Consider the following 15,879-nt stretch of genomic DNA (forward strand, 5'->3'; position numbering starts at 1 on the left):
AATGCCAGAAGGCAGTGGGAAACCATCGTTGCCTTGGTAACGTAAGTAATATGGTGGTATTTTATGACTTATGACTAAGACTGAGACTGCTTTATTGATCCATATGGATCTAGATAGTATATATAACAACTAAGTTTTTCTTAGAGGCCCTAAAATAGAGCTAATGTTGCATAGAGGTGAATCCGGCCCTGACCTAATGGTTGTTACACCATGGGGTGTGGGCCCCTAAATACTCGTGGGCCCAGGTTCAATGAACCCCTTCGCGCCATAGATGATACGCCACTGTGCTTGATAACGTGAATGCAGTAGGCCTACTTATTTCTTAAGGACACATTGATCTAATGTTTAAACAGAACTGTTTCATGCTCTATATGTGTATGTGCTACACATGAATGCAACTTTCAGTGTGTTTCCTAAACCGTGACCTAGATATTCCCCCAGCCTGCCCTAATTGTCCTCAGCAGCCCCCCCCCTCACCTAGATGTAATGCTGCAAATCAAAGTAGGAGCGGTCGATCATAATGCCATCATTCAAAGGTGTTGTCTATGGCAAGTGGTCGGGCCTAACTAATCAAAGAGAAACACTTTCCCAGGGGCGGTTGAAACATGAATGGGCGATTAGTACCACTGAACTAATGAGATTCCGACAGACCCATAAAAATTGAAGTTTTTTTTTAATTCATAAAAAAACTCTTTGGTCTGTATTGATTACTGAGACGTTTGATTTTAAAGAGCGTCATCGCTTAATGCAGGGGAGTAGCCAGGATTACCCCCCCCCCTCCAAAAAAAGTCATAAAATGGCGACATCACTCTGGATATCTTAATCTCCCCTAGTAATAAATTTCGACTCAGAATGAGCGATAATAAAGCCTGGGCATTAGCTGTGGTTGGAACAATATCGCACGCACATCAGTTCCCCCACTCCACGCAGCTGATGTATTCAAAGAAACGGCAAGTGCAGATACAGTTTGGTGTCAGCGGCGTCGTTGGTCCTGCCAGGATGTAGCACTGAGTGCTGCAAACTTCCTAAGGGTCGCCGGCTCCTGATTTTTCGTCAGGTTGACTCCCAATCATTTCCCATGATTGGGTATAGCTGCAAGGCAGCAGAGGTTTGAACATTGAATTAAGGAGAACACCAGTCCTGTATTATGGTGGTTCTTCCATGATTTAGGGTTGTGAGGTTCATTTTTCTTAAAATGACGATTAGGCATAACCCACCTTCAATTTTTCGACATAATGAATTCAATATAAAACCTCTAGACATAGTGAATGAAATGCTAAACATCTATGGTTTGAGCCTCATAAAAAAATGTCCCTTGAAAAAGAAAAAGCAGAAAATGGGTTAAGGTTCCAACGACTTCTGAATTAAAAAAAAAAAAGTCCCAACCAGAGCAAATAGAAATTGAGATTTGCAAATGTTACGTTCAACCATCAGGTTTGCAAATCACTTGTACATGCAATACAGGCCGCGGATCAAAACCTCTGACTATCCCTGCTAGGGGCATCTATTAGTTTTAGACAAAAACACAAAATAGTTTTAATAAATCCATTTTTTTATATCTACACTTTTGTCAATTAAAACCTTCATTGATATTTTCAACATACAATACATTGAAATGAAAAAAACAATTTTTTTTTTTTTTTATTTTTTTTTTTAGAGATTTTGTAATCTGAAAGGCGAAATTTCCAATGTACGAACTATCTATTTAATGTGCCGAAGCACTGGTCTGCTGCTGACATGCCGTGAAAATGTTGTGTAAGTAGCCACACACAAAGCCTAGAAGGAGGGATCGTTATCAGTCAGCACATTATACATTCACTCTGAACATCTAAAGCAAACAGAAAGCTGAGTTGAAATCAAATCTAAAAGCCTCTACAAACATCATGGGCGAAGGATTGAACCGGTGCCAGCATGAAATGTTAATTACGCAGTGTAAAACCACCGGATAACAAGTGCGCGAGGCAATTGAATCGGTTGCTATGGAACCGATAGAAATGAGTTGTGACAATTACTCGAGCCAATGATAGCCGACTAGATCGAATGGGCAAAAGTAAAAGAAAGGTAAATGTCCTCCGTCCAGACCTAGCGATCTATGAGGAAAGATAACGCAAAGCTCATCTGTTTCTTTGGCCGACGGTTAACGAGGATGTCATGTGGCCAGAACAACGACCAATCACTTTTATTTCTCCAACGTATATCAGGTACTCGTTAGAGTTGGGTGGACTCAGGGGCGTCCTAAGAATCCCGAAGCACAAAATGCAAGTGTTCACCGGGATTCGAATGTGAAACCCCTTGGTTCTGAAGCCAAGCGTTTTACCACTCAGACCCCCCCCCCCCCAATGGCAAAACATAGAAATTTAATTAGATGAAACAAAAACAGATTTTAGTAACAAATTTTCATCACTTAATAAGTAAATGAATAGATAGCTGCTTGATTAGCTCATTCTTTTTAAAATACATTTTGGCTCGATCAATCTGACAGGGGCCTGTTGAAGAATAAATATAAAAATAACGGTGTTGTCAGTTACATAAGGTGTTAGAATGGGACCAAAATATTCATGTTCATTTCACGCTTTAGCCTTCACTACAACTTTAATTATAAACAAGCAATAGGGTTTATCTAAGGGGAAGAACTTCACATTTATAACCATATATATCAATAATGTATAATTGATTTCCCTTTTTCACATTAAAAAATAAGGCGTTCAAAATTTGTACCAGACAGACAGAGTTGATATTGTTATGTATGCAATCAAAGTGAGTTTGAAAGTACATATGTATCCTCCATACGGGATCCCCTAGAAAAAAAACAACAAACGAACTAGATCTAGCATGAGGTTTATCGAAAACGAATTTTCACATTTAAATACCGTAACACCTTTTAGTTAATTCTGTCAACTTAATGGACAGATGGGTAAAAAAGATTTTAAACGCCATAATACATAAAATACTATAACTTACAAATACAAAAAAAAATATGAATGACACAAATATAAAAGCATATTTCTCCTTTTGTATGCTAGGATAGTCACATACGTACTTCTTTCCCAGAGTTTTAGAGCACAGAAGGAGTTGCTTAAATCAGACAAATCAAATGACTTTACTTGAACGATTGGGTTAACACAGATCTACCTCTCGGACGTAATAATAATTCTTTTAGGAAAGGACGTCTGTAATTTATAATATAAGATAATAGGATAAGCCCATCGATTCTAATTAGATTTTTTTTAAAACTTCAACCTAAATTCAGTACAAAAGGAGAGCCACTGAAGTGAAGGCTCTAGCAGGTGATGAAACAACTTAAGCCTATGTTACTAGATTAATAGAAACACCAATCACTAGTCTGGATCAGTGTGCCCACTCAACTACTATCTTATCACACAATGGAGGTCAGTGTTACTAATACAATAGAAACTAGTCCTACTTAACTAGTATTCTGAACAGGATACTATTTAACGCATCGAACACACAAAAATTATGCGTTGATACTTGAGCGTTTTCATTAGAAATGACACGAACATACTGAAACAGAAGCTATGCACGTGTATATAACTGGGTTGAATAATGAAGTCTCCAGATGTTTTCGGATAAAACATTTATTCTAGAATTTAAAAGGATAATGTAACATTGTAGCGCTAAAACATCTACAGAAAAACTTTCTTTATCATTGGTATCAACCAAAGAAGTAGAACCTAACAGCTATAATGTGAAGCTAACAGCTATAATGTATGTTCAGCTAACAACTATAATGTATGTGTAGTTAAAAGCTATAATGTATGTTCAGTTAAAAGCTATAATGTATGTGTAGTTAAAAGCTATAATGTATGTTCAGTTAAAAGCTATAATGTATGTGTAGTTAAAAGCTATAATGTATGTTCAGTTAAAAGCTATAATGTATGTGTAGTTAAAAGCTATAATGTATGTTCAGTTAAAAGCTATAATGTATGTGTAGTTAAAAGCTATAATGTATGTTCAGCTAACAACTATAATGTATGTGTAGTTAACAGCTATAATGTATGTGTAGTTAACAGCTATAATGTATGTGTAGTTAACAGCTATAATGTATGTGTAGTTAACAGCTATAATGTATGTGTAGTTAACAGCTATAATGTATGTGTAGTTCAAAGCTATAATGTATGTGTAGTTAAAAGCTATAATGTATGTGTAGTTAACAGCTATAATGTATGTGTAGTTAAAAGCTATAATGTATGTGTAGTTAACAGCTATAATGTATGTGTAGTTAACAGCTATAATGTATGTGTAGTTAAAAGCTATAATGTATGTGTAGTTAACAGCTATAATGTATGTGTAGTTAACAGCTATAATGTATGTGTAGTTAACAGCTATAATGTATGTGTAGTTAAAAGCTATAATGTATGTGTAGTTAAAAGCTATAATGTATGTGTAGTTAACAGCTATAATGTATGTGTAGTTAAAAGCTATAATGTATGTGTAGTTAAAAGCTATAATGTATGTGTAGTTAACAGCTATAATGTATGTGTAGTTAACAGCTATAATGTATGTGTAGTTAAAAGCTATAATGTATGTGTAGTTAAAAGCTATAATGTATGTGTAGTTAACAGCTATAATGTATGTGTAGTTAACAGCTATAATGTATGTGTAGTTAACAGCTATAATGTATGTGTAGTTAAAAGCTATAATGTATGTGTAGTTAACAGCTATAATGTATGTGTAGTTAAAAGCTATAATGTATGTGTAGTTAACAGCTATAATGTATGTGTAGTTAAAAGCTATAATGTATGTGTAGTTAAAAGCTATAATGTATGTGTAGTTAAAAGCTATAATGTATGTGTAGTTAACAGCTATAATGTATGTGTAGTTAACAGCTATAATGTATGTGTAGTTAAAAGCTATAATGTATGTTCAGCTAACAACTATAATGTATGTTCAGCTAACAGCTATAATGTATGTGAAGCTAACAGCTATAATGTATGTGTAGTTAACAGCTATAATGTATGTGTAGTTAAAAGCTATAATGTATGTGTAGTTAAAAGCTATAATGTATGTGTAGTTAAAAGCTATAATGTATGTGTTATGTACAAATGAACTTATTCTAAATAACGGCCAAACAAAAAACAAAACGCTGTTCCATCTCGTGTGTTAGGTTTCAAAAGAGTGAAATCCCATCAGACCTTGCGATGTATAGGGCAGATAATGTAAAGGTCGTCTGTTTTTGTGGCCCACGGTTAACGAGGGTCTCACGTGGCCTGCACAACGACCAACTGTCTTTACTTTTCTCAACTAAAGTGAGGTACTCTTCAGAGCCCTAGAGATCCCGAAATTAAAAATCCTAGTTTTCACCAGGATTCGAACCCGAATCCTCGGCTCGAAGCCAAGCGCTTTACCGCTCAGCCAACGCGGCTCCGTGTATAGTGTAGTATCTAAAGATGTCGTACATGACATCGTGTCTTTTTATGTGTCAGTGATATCAAATGACTTCCAACCAGTAACCCCTTAGGAGGGTCAGTGCTGGACTATTCTAAACAGTCAACCTGTAGGAGGATCAGTGCTGGACTATTCTAAACAGTCAACCTGTAGGAGTCAACCTGTAGGAGGGTCAATGCTGGACTATTCTAAACAGTCAACCTGTAGGAGGGTCAGTGCTGGACTATTCTAAACAGTCAACCTGTAGGAGGGTCAGTGCTGGACTATTCTAAACAGTCAACCTGTAGGAGTCAACCTGTAGGAGGGTCAGTGCTGGACTATTCTAAACAGTCAACCTGTAGGAGGGTCAGTGCTGGACTATTCTAAACAGTCAACCTGTAGGAGGGTCAGTGCTGGACTATTCTAAACAGTCAACCTGTAGGAGTCAACCTGTAGGAGGGTCAGTGCTGGACTATTCTAAACAGTCAACCTGTAGGAGGGTCAGTGCTGGACTATTCTAAACAGTCAACCTGTAGGAGGGTCAGTGCTGGACTATTCTAAACAGTCAACCTGTAGGAGTCAACCTGTAGGAGGGTCAATGCTGGACTATTCTAAACAGTCAACCTGTAGGAGGGTCAGTGCTGGACTATTCTAAACAGTCAACCTGTAGGAGTCAACCTGTAGGAGGGTCAATGCTGGACTATTCTAAACAGTCAACCTGTAGGAGGGTCAGTGCTGGACTATTCTAAACAGTCAACCTGTAGGAGGGTCAGTGCTGGACTATTCTAAACAGTCAACCTGTAGGAGTCAACCTGTAGGAGGGTCAATGCTGGACTATTCTAAACAGTCAACCTGTAGGAGGGTCAGTGCTGGACTATTCTAAACAGTCAACCTGTAGGAGGGTCAGTGCTGGACTATTCTAAACAGTCAACCTGTAGGAGGGTCAGTGCTGGACTATTCTAAACAGTCAACCTGTAGGAGAGTCAGTGCTGGACTATTCTAAACAGTCAACCTGTAGGAGGGTCAGTGCTGGACTATTCTAAACAGTCAACCTGTAGGAGGATCAGTGCTGTACTATTCTAAACAGTCAACCTGTCGGAGGATCAGTGCTGTACTTTTCTAAACAGTCAACCTGTAGGAGGGTCAGTGCTGGACTATTCTAAACAGTCAACCTGTAGGAGGATCAGTGCTGTACTATTCTAAACAGTCAACCTGTAGGAGGGTCAATGGTGGACTATTCTAAACAGTTTACCTGTAGGAGGGTCAATGGTGGACTATTCTAAACAGTCAACCTGTAGGAGGGTCAATGGTGGACTATTCTAAACAGTCAACCTGTAGGAGGATCAGTGCTGTACTATTCTAAACAGTCAACCTGTAGGAGGGTCAATGGTGGACTATTCTAAACAGTTTACCTGTAGGAGGGTCAATGCTGTACTATTCTAAACAGTCAACCTGTAGGAGGGTCAATGCTGGACTATTCTAAACAGTCAACCTGTAGGAGGATCAGTGCTGTACTATTCTAAACAGTCAACCTGTAGGAGGGTCAGTGCTGGACTATTCTAAACAGTCAACCTGTAGGAGGATCAGTGCTGTACTATTCTAAACAGTCAACCTGTAGGAGGGTCAATGGTGGACTATTCTAAACAGTTTACCTGTAGGAGGGTCAATGCTGTACTATTCTAAACAGTCAACCTGTAGGAGGGTCAATGCTGGACTATTCTAAACAGTCAACCTGTAGGAGGGTCAGTGCTGGACTATTCTAAACAGTTTACCTGTAGGAGGGTCAATGCTGGACTATTCTAAACAGTCAACCTGTAGGAGGGTCAATGCTGGACTATTCTAAACAGTCAACCTGTAGGAGGGTCAGTGCTGGACTATTCTAAACTGTCAACCAGTAGGAGGGTCAATGCTGGACTATTGTTGACTGACGACACAAGTTGAAACTATCTCCTGTTCTCTTCCGCCAAGAATGAGCTGAAGACACCACTTCCCAAAGTTTCGTTTGTCATCCTCGCTTGATACTGGAGTGAGTTTTAAATGCAATGACGGAGCCTTAATATTGAGAGAGTCTTTTATTCAGTTGGAGCAGTGTTGAGGAGTGTAGTGCATAAGAGGTTTGCAAGTCAAAGAAGGAAAGCTAGAATGGCACAACGACCAACCGCTTTACTTCTCCCTACTAACTTCAGGTACCCCTGAGAGGTGGGTGAACTTAAGGGCGCCCTAAAAGTCCCGAAATAAAAAAATACCAATCTTCCCTTCGAGTAAGGGTGTGGTGACTTATTTAATCCTTCTGTCCAGGTGTTCAACAATTGCACCGAATGCTTAGCAACTGACGTAACAAAAATGAACTATTGCAAGAGTGTCTCCGCGCATGTAAATATGTGAAAGTGTACTATCTATAGTTTTTTATGAATGATTGCGATACAATGTCAACATTTTAAAAAATATTTTGAACATATTTTCAGTTTAAGTTCGGCGTCTCTTTTACTAAATCTCATTCATTTTTTAAGATGCCTTTAGGCAAAGCGTTTTTTTTTTTCATAAATAGATTTAAAAAAAAAGCACAGTATAAAATAAATGTCAGCAAAACAAAACAAAACCAAAAGTCTGTGTGTGAATAAAAAAGGTGAGGGGGAGAAAGTTTGAGCTCGACTTCTATGTAAACACAGAACTGAAGGTAGAACTGGAATGGATAGATGTTCTCATTTTGGAGAGTTCATAATTGCCTAAAACATCAAAAAAATTGCAGGATTTGAACAAGATTTTATATAATCTACGATTTGAACATTGAGTCAGTGACTCTACTGTGCCAAAATCAAAGTCTACTGTGCACTTGGGATGCCACAATGCTCAAAAAGCCTACCATAAGTACCTAATGAAGTCAGGCATACTGATACATACAAATTAGCGCATGAGTACATTACGGTGGCTTCACCTGTTGCTGTTTAAAAGAACGAGAACTTTGGCTTACATTACAGCCTTCACACAGACCTGAAGCCTCGGGAGATTTGCGTATTTACTTTCCGGGTGCATTCTCTGAACTTGGTACAGAGCGGAAGAAAAGTAGAACTAGATGAAGCAATTGATCTCAAACTCTATGTGGTGAATGCTTTTTCAGGGGATATGTTGGCAAATGGTGCATTAGGCCAAAGTTCTATGTCAACAGGACCTAAATTTTCAACAAAAGATAATAGGTTGATAGCAGAGAAATGATTGTACTATTATAGGAATATTCTAAATAGAATGGTCTGGCAATTAAATATTTAGCTCCTTCTTCCTGATCGAAGAGAAGCACATTTCTCATTTCCTATGGACTCGAAGATGACTGTAAAGTCCAATCCTTGCTTTTAAAAGCCGGCTGCTTGTGTGGTATGGGTAGGTTTGGTCAGCTGCAGATAGGCCTGCTTCTTCTCTCAGCTTTCTATTGGTTCGGCGCTCTTTCATCCTGGCCGCTCTTCTTGCTTTAAATCTCGAGACTCAGAGCTTCACGCCACGAGGATCAATCGAGAGCTAGTGCTTCCCAGCCATGAATGTCGATATTGCATTCCATGAAGGAACTCTTGAGAGTATCTTTATAGCCTTGTATTGACCTCCCCGGGAGCGCTTTCCAGCACACAACTCCCCATACAGAAGTCATTTGGGAAGGCTACTGTCTGGCATGCGAACTACATGTCCCGCCCATCGAAGTTGGGAACTTTTTTACTGTCGCATTGATACTATTCTTGTTGGAGAGCTTTAAGATTTCTGTGTCTGGTATGTGGTCGGACCAACGCTCCTTATGGATACTGATTAGACAGTGTAGGTGAAAGGAGTTTAACTTTTTGATGTGACGGGAATATAAGATCCAGGACTCTGATGCATATAAGAGTGACGGGAGAACTACAGCACTGTAGACTTTTGTGGATATGCTGAGTCCTCTCCGTTGCCACACTTGTCCTTGAAGTCTACCAAAAACAGCACTGGCATGTGCAACATGGAAGTCTAACTCATCATCTAGGTTGGCGTTAGCTGATAAAAATACTTCCCAGATAGACAAACTTTTTGACGTTTGCTAATTTCTGGCAATCTATAAGAATGTCTGGTTCTGTGACATTTTTTTTGAGGAGGTTGGTGCAGCACTTCTGTCTATATTTACATTTATGGTGAGGCCAAAATTTATGCAGTCGTTGGCGAAGAGGGACAGGTTCTTTTGAAGGTCTTCTTCGTCTGTGGCATTAGGGCAAAGTTATCTAGGAATAGCAGGTCTCTGGTGTAGTGGTAGTTTACTTTGGTCCTTGCATTAGTCTTTGAGCGTTGAATAAACTTGCATCAGTGCGATACATTAGCGGATCCAGAACTTTGGAGTGGGGGAGGGCGATTTTTTTCTAAGCCCTAACCCTAATGCCCAGTAAACCCTAACCCTAAACGCGCGTACATTATATATATAAGATTTTTTTTTAAAAAAGCTGTGTTTCACAACATTCGGCGAAAAAAAACAGCCATGTTGAGTCCTTTCCCTTTACAGATAGGGGGTCTGGGAGAGCGCCAAAAGCTTTTTTTTTTTTTGCATTCTTCACTGCAGAACCGCATTCTCCTGACATCTACAGCTCATTATTCATCCTATTAAAATAGGACCTTTTGAATAATGTTTTACTTGAAAAATATTCTAATAGGAATTTACAGGCCCTTACTACATTGCAAATACAATGGATTTGTTCTTGAAAATATAAGATACCCAACATATTTAAATTAGAACCTTGAGCATCGCCGCCGAAAACAAATTTATTCGAAAAATAATATTTAAAAAAAAGATCATTTGTAAGTGATACATTTTGCTCAATAGGCATATTTGTAACTTTGTTTTGTTACAGAACTATAATTCAAAGCTTTAAAAAAAATTCAGAAGTGGGAGGAGAATTTAAGTGAACCAATTAGATTCTACTCTAAATGTTTTTAATTTTCAGGATTCAAGTATATATTGTGAGTCCCAAATTTTTTTATACAACAGAAAAATATCAGTATGAGTAAAGGTTGGAAAGAGGCGACTAGTAAAAGAATATTTGGGTTCAGAACTCATCTCAATTGTTACTCTTATACTGAAAAATTTCGTACAAATTCTAAATTTTAAAAAACAAAGTCTTTCTTAAAATAACTAAGATAAACTCGTGTGCAATTATATAAACTCTGTCACCATGTTTGACTTTTCTGTTTTAAAAATTCATCTTCTCGTCTGGAAAGGGGAGAGGGCGGAAGAGTGAGAACGTTAATCCTCGCTCCTTTTTTTAAATTTCTGCTAATGATTGCATTTGGCATTAAAGAATAGGGTGGGGGCAACTCGATAAAAAGAAATAAATTTATAGCATATATAAATTATGTAAGTGACAATTTTTGTTTAATTTTGACATTTTTTAAACTAAAATACAAAAAGAAAAAGTATTGGTTTGTCTGATGGGAAGAGTTGAGTTTTTTGGCACATTTTAGGCCATGTCATGCCAGTAATCCCTAAAAGGTTACTCTCCCTACTTACCGCCCCTCCCACCTGGTACAACCCTTTTTCATTTTATATTTACTAATAATAAAATTTGAGATCAGAGTGTGTGTGCGACATAATTTACAAATGGGTTAAAACATTAATATATAGCTTATATCACATAGATATTTAAGTAATTTTTTTAACAAACTACGATTTCTTCATAAAATAGGACCGCCCCCCCCCCCCACACACACACACAGATTCAGAGGGCTAAAGTGGGGAGAGCAGTAGAAGCAATTGTCCCGCCCCCCTCTCTCCGAATTGGCTAAGATACCAGATGTGTAGCGACATAATATAAAAATTATATTGAAATTCAACTAATTTTGTTCACAAAACTATGATTTCTAATTAAAAGTAGGTCCCCCCCCCCCCCCCCACTCAAATGGTTCAGGTTGGAAGGGCGGTAGATGTATTCACCCCCACTGAATCGGCTAACAGGGGAACGACATAATATAAAGATTGGTTAAAATATCAATAACATGTTTTAATTGCATATCTATATATATTTATAGATATTTAATTGATTCAGTAAACAAGCTAGGTGATTTCTACAAATAAACTGGACTGCCCCCCCCCCTCAAAAATTTATGGTGGGGGAGGGCAGCATTGATGCCACTGCCACCTTCCCACCCCACCAAATCGGCCAACATACTAGAAGGGGGGAATAGAAATAATAATAAAAATAGGTTGAAATACAAATAATTAGTATGATATATTATTAACATAACTAATAAACAAGTTGTGAGATTTCTTTGCTAAAATTTGTCCGCCCCCCCCCCCCCGGGTCAGTTGAGTGGCCCCTACCGCCCCTCCCCCCCTGAATCCGCCAGTGAGGCAATATATATGGTATATGTGTATACCAACTCCAATGCTTTCTATGCGAAAGGCATCTTTTAGCATAGCGGTGAACATTATGCTGAAAAGCGTTGGAGCCAGCAAACAGCCCTACTTCACGCCATTTGAGACAGGAAAAGGCTTGGAGTAGTCTCTGTTGTCTTGTACTCTTGCTTGCATGTCATCATGGCATTGACTAAACAGGGCCGGTCTTAAGCCACTGCAAGCTATGCGGCCGCAGTGGGCCCCGCGCTTTCATAGGCCCTGCGCTAAGTATATTTTGCACAATGATGCAAAATATATGAAAATGTAGTGGAAATTATTTTTTAAATCTTCTGAAAATTAGACAAAATTGTTATATGGAAAAAACAAATCTTACGCAAATAAAAAAAAAAGCATTGTCAGCTTTCATATTTAAATAAAAATATAAAAATAGTGCGAATTTTAACTGAAACGAAAGTTCCAATAGAACTAGAATACGTTTTTAAAACGATCAAAACCCGAAAATGAGAACATAATCACTTCTAGTGAGACAGCTGAAACAGATTCTATGAAGAATGCAAAAACTGCAGTGGTGAATGTCGTAAGAGAAGAAAATGTGTAACACTAACAACTGATCAACATATCGTAAGAAATGAAGGCAATAATGTAATAACTGATCAACATGTAGTTATACATAATGAGCTAAATGTGATCGATTCATTGAGAAATCTGGATTATCCTGCCATGTGTCAATAAAAAATGGAAAGATCTTGTATTGACTATTTATTACAATAATGTCCACCTGAGATTACATTTGAGAATTTTCCAAAAATAAGGATGGTAGACATTTCACTTAAGTGCAAGTCCAAACCTGAGTAATGGTGAAAGTGTTTTGTGTCCTTGGCTAATATATTCTGTGTCAGCAGACAAGATCTATTGTTTCTACTGTCGTCTACTGGAAAAACAAAAAAGTTCCTTTTTAAATGACAGATTTGACCAGTGGCAAAGCTGTACCACAAGGCTAGCAGAGCATGAAAAATCGCAAAGGCATTTAGATGCCATGACCAGCTGCTGTGAAGCTGGAGCAAGACTAAGTAAAAAAAAACAGGCATTGAAAAAGTTCACAAGGAGATGCTTTATTCTGAGACTAAACGTTGGAATAGTTGCAATTGTACGATTTCTAGTGAAGCGCAATTTAGCTTTCAGAGGGACCATTGAAAGACTTAAAGAGCCAAGTAATGGGAATTTCCTGGTCTAGTAGAATTACTCGCAAAGTTTGATCCAGTAATGGGGGAACAACTTTGATGTGTTACATCAAGAATGCAGTGATATTGGATTGTACTCCAGACATAAGTCACAATGATCAGATTTTATGGGTATCTCTCAGATAATGGTTAATGTGAAAGAGCTTGTGGTTGTGTATGAACGTTTTAAGTTTCTTCCTGTTGTTTCTTCTTGTGACAGCGAAAAGAAGTTGGCTGGAAACATGGATGTTGTTGCAATCTTTCCAGCCCAAAGTCAAAGGAAAAGGCAGTATGATAAATCTGTGGAAAATTTCACACATCGAAAAGCTGAAGATGGCTACAGGATAAAATGTTTCAACAGAATTGTGAACACTGCAATTTACTCCATGCAGCTGAGATTTGAACTGTAACTGTGGCATGTTGTGAAAGAAGTTTCTCGCGTCTTAAACTAATCAAGAATTACTTAAGGTCAACAATTCACGAATAGAGATTGAACAATGTGGCAATTCTTGCTATTGAGCGTGATCTATGTAGGAAACAGAATTTTGATGATCTACTGTATGACTTCGCTACACACAAGGCTCGAAAAGTAAAGTTAATTTGATCGTTATTTAGTACTTAGTTAAGAATGTATAAAATACAAAGACGAATTTATTTTTTAATACAAAATCTTATTATCCTTATCCCTACCCCAGAATAGGCCCCTGGCAATCCGTTTCGCATAGGGCCCCGCAATTGCTAGGACTGGCCCTGTGACTAAATATAGGTTTTAATATAGGCTATAGGTAGAGTTAGAATTATACAATACATGTAAGTACATCTAGTATGATGTAAATCTAGATTTAGTGTAGATCTTTAATATATACTCTATTATATTATAGTCTCTAATATTAGTAATATATATGTATAAATATAAATGTATACTTACGTTAGGGATATTTGCTTGACCCAAACTCAAGAGACTAGTGAGTCTAAAAACCTCTCTCACACTCTAGACTCATCAGCTGAGTTAATCCTGTTACTGATAATCCGAGAAGAAATAACAGAATACCTGTAATCTACTCTAGATTTAGATTGATATGATTTCTCTGTAATTTAAAATTTCTAAGTCAAGTGTAATTCTTAAAATGCCTTTAAGTTTAGTTTAATACTCTTATTATTTATAATATTCTTATCATGTATTAAAATTTATTATTAATTACGGTTGATTGTAATTTAAAGTACAGTTACAGACTAAGACTTGACTTAATAAGTCAAGTTAAGTCCTTAAGACTTTAGTTAAGACCACTTAAGTTAAGTAAGTGTAAATTTAGCAGCACTGTAACGTAAGTGTAAAAAGTTAAAAAAAGGTGTATATAAATAAGGCCACTAGCACTTCTTTAACTTAGACTTAGTGTTAGTCTTACTTTTCAGTCTTAGTCATCTACTCTAGATCTAGATAGACTTTACTTTATTTAGTTTATTCATAATTCAATGATCAAAATCAATGTTTCAGTTTGTTACAGTTCACACTCACAATACGGTTTATAGAATCTAAATATCTAATTTTTGTTTGTTTGTTTATTGAGGCTATTACCTATGCCTATTGCATAAGATTGTTTACTACAAAAATATGTGGCCAATTGACAGATATCGAAGATGCAGACTCTAAAATAAGCATCGAGACTCTAGATTCGTAAAATGAAAACAATTTGATCTTACTAGATATCTTGCTAAACAAAAAAAAAGACTAGTTTCTATATCTATGACACTAATTTTCAACATAAAATTTTAAAAAGTAAATAAACATTTTAAAACTAAAATCTAGATTTTATTCTACTAAATGACAAAGTGGCATATCAACAAATTATGACACTTGACAATTTTTTGTAGCACTGGTCTATATATATATATATATATATATCTAATTTTGTTCAGAAAGTTACACTAGTACCTTTATATATTCATATATACTCTACCTATATTCACTTTTAAACTTATAAATAGAGAAAGCATGGTTTAGCCAAAGAGGAGGCTTAAGAAAGGTGGGTGTGAAGGGGGAAGAGGAGTGTGTTCAGTGCTGGAATTCTGTGACTGGCTTTAATTTTTGTTTTTTTGGAGGGTAGATATTAATGATAAACCATCACCCGCCCAGCTTTCAATCAATATCTAAAGCAAACTACACCAGTCATCAAATTCCATTAGCGTAGCCAAAGGGAATGGAAGTTAAAAACTTATTTTCGATAAAAACAAACAAACAAACAACAACTAAAGTAACCATGTACCACGAGGGTACCGTAGCCCGCCAATAAAAACCTAAAGGAAGACTAATGTTACCTAGGATTGCTTCTTTAACATTGGTGTAGTTGTCTAGTTCATGCGCTGGAATTTAAGATAAGATAATTTTCATTGGTCCTATCAAATGAAAATTTATTTTGACTACAACTGACGGTACCACCTCAGCGTAACTACTGTAACATTTTTAAACAAATGGCTATGACTTTTCCTGTATGAAGGCTCATTAAGGTTCTTGAATATTGATCTTCAGGTAGACCCGATGCTTTCCAAATCGCTTTACATAAGAAACTATATTGTCTTCTAATTCTTGAAATTGGCCATGTTTGGCATTAGCTTATCTTTGTCAAAGCCTGCAGTCTTAAGTTGTGCATTCACTACTTTTTTTTTTTTTTTTTTTTTTTGCCTTGGCTAATTTTATGTCTTTTTAAAAAAAATTAGATTCTCATGTTCCAAATCTGTTTCTCGTTTTGCTCGACGGTTTGTTCTCTGCCTCATTTTCTTCTCTACGTTATGCCAATATTTTCATGCTCTTTTTTTTCTTCCATTTTCTCTAAGTTTTCGTATCTCTGGAGCTCTAGAACTTTCTTCTTTTAACACATATGATGATCTCTTATAAAATTCTTTCACTTTATAATTATTGCTGGA

The 15,879-nt window shown here is 36.9% G+C and overlaps 1 protein-coding gene across 8 annotated transcripts in view; it reads right to left on the reverse strand.

The window, feature by feature from the left end:
* The window catches only part of LOC106073189 (uncharacterized), a 39,572-nt gene extending 25,033 nt beyond the window's left edge, over positions 1 to 14,539 (reverse strand). For 2 of the 8 annotated variants that reach the window (XM_056033393.1, XM_056033354.1), the window contains exons 1-2: positions 14,364 to 14,539; positions 13,886 to 13,978 (exon numbers count right to left, since the gene is read on the reverse strand). The gene's annotated coding sequence lies outside the window, so the exon portion shown is untranslated. Of the gene's footprint in view, positions 1 to 13,885; positions 14,046 to 14,363 lie in introns of all 8 variants that reach the window. The other 6 variants (XM_056033406.1, XM_056033363.1, XM_056033399.1 and 3 more) reach the window with 3 other exon arrangements.
* Between the last annotated feature and the right edge of the window lie 1,340 nt (positions 14,540 to 15,879).

This window comes from Biomphalaria glabrata, chromosome 1 (assembly GCF_947242115.1).
Source record: "Biomphalaria glabrata chromosome 1, xgBioGlab47.1, whole genome shotgun sequence".
Lineage (NCBI taxonomy): Eukaryota > Metazoa > Mollusca > Gastropoda > Planorbidae > Biomphalaria > Biomphalaria glabrata.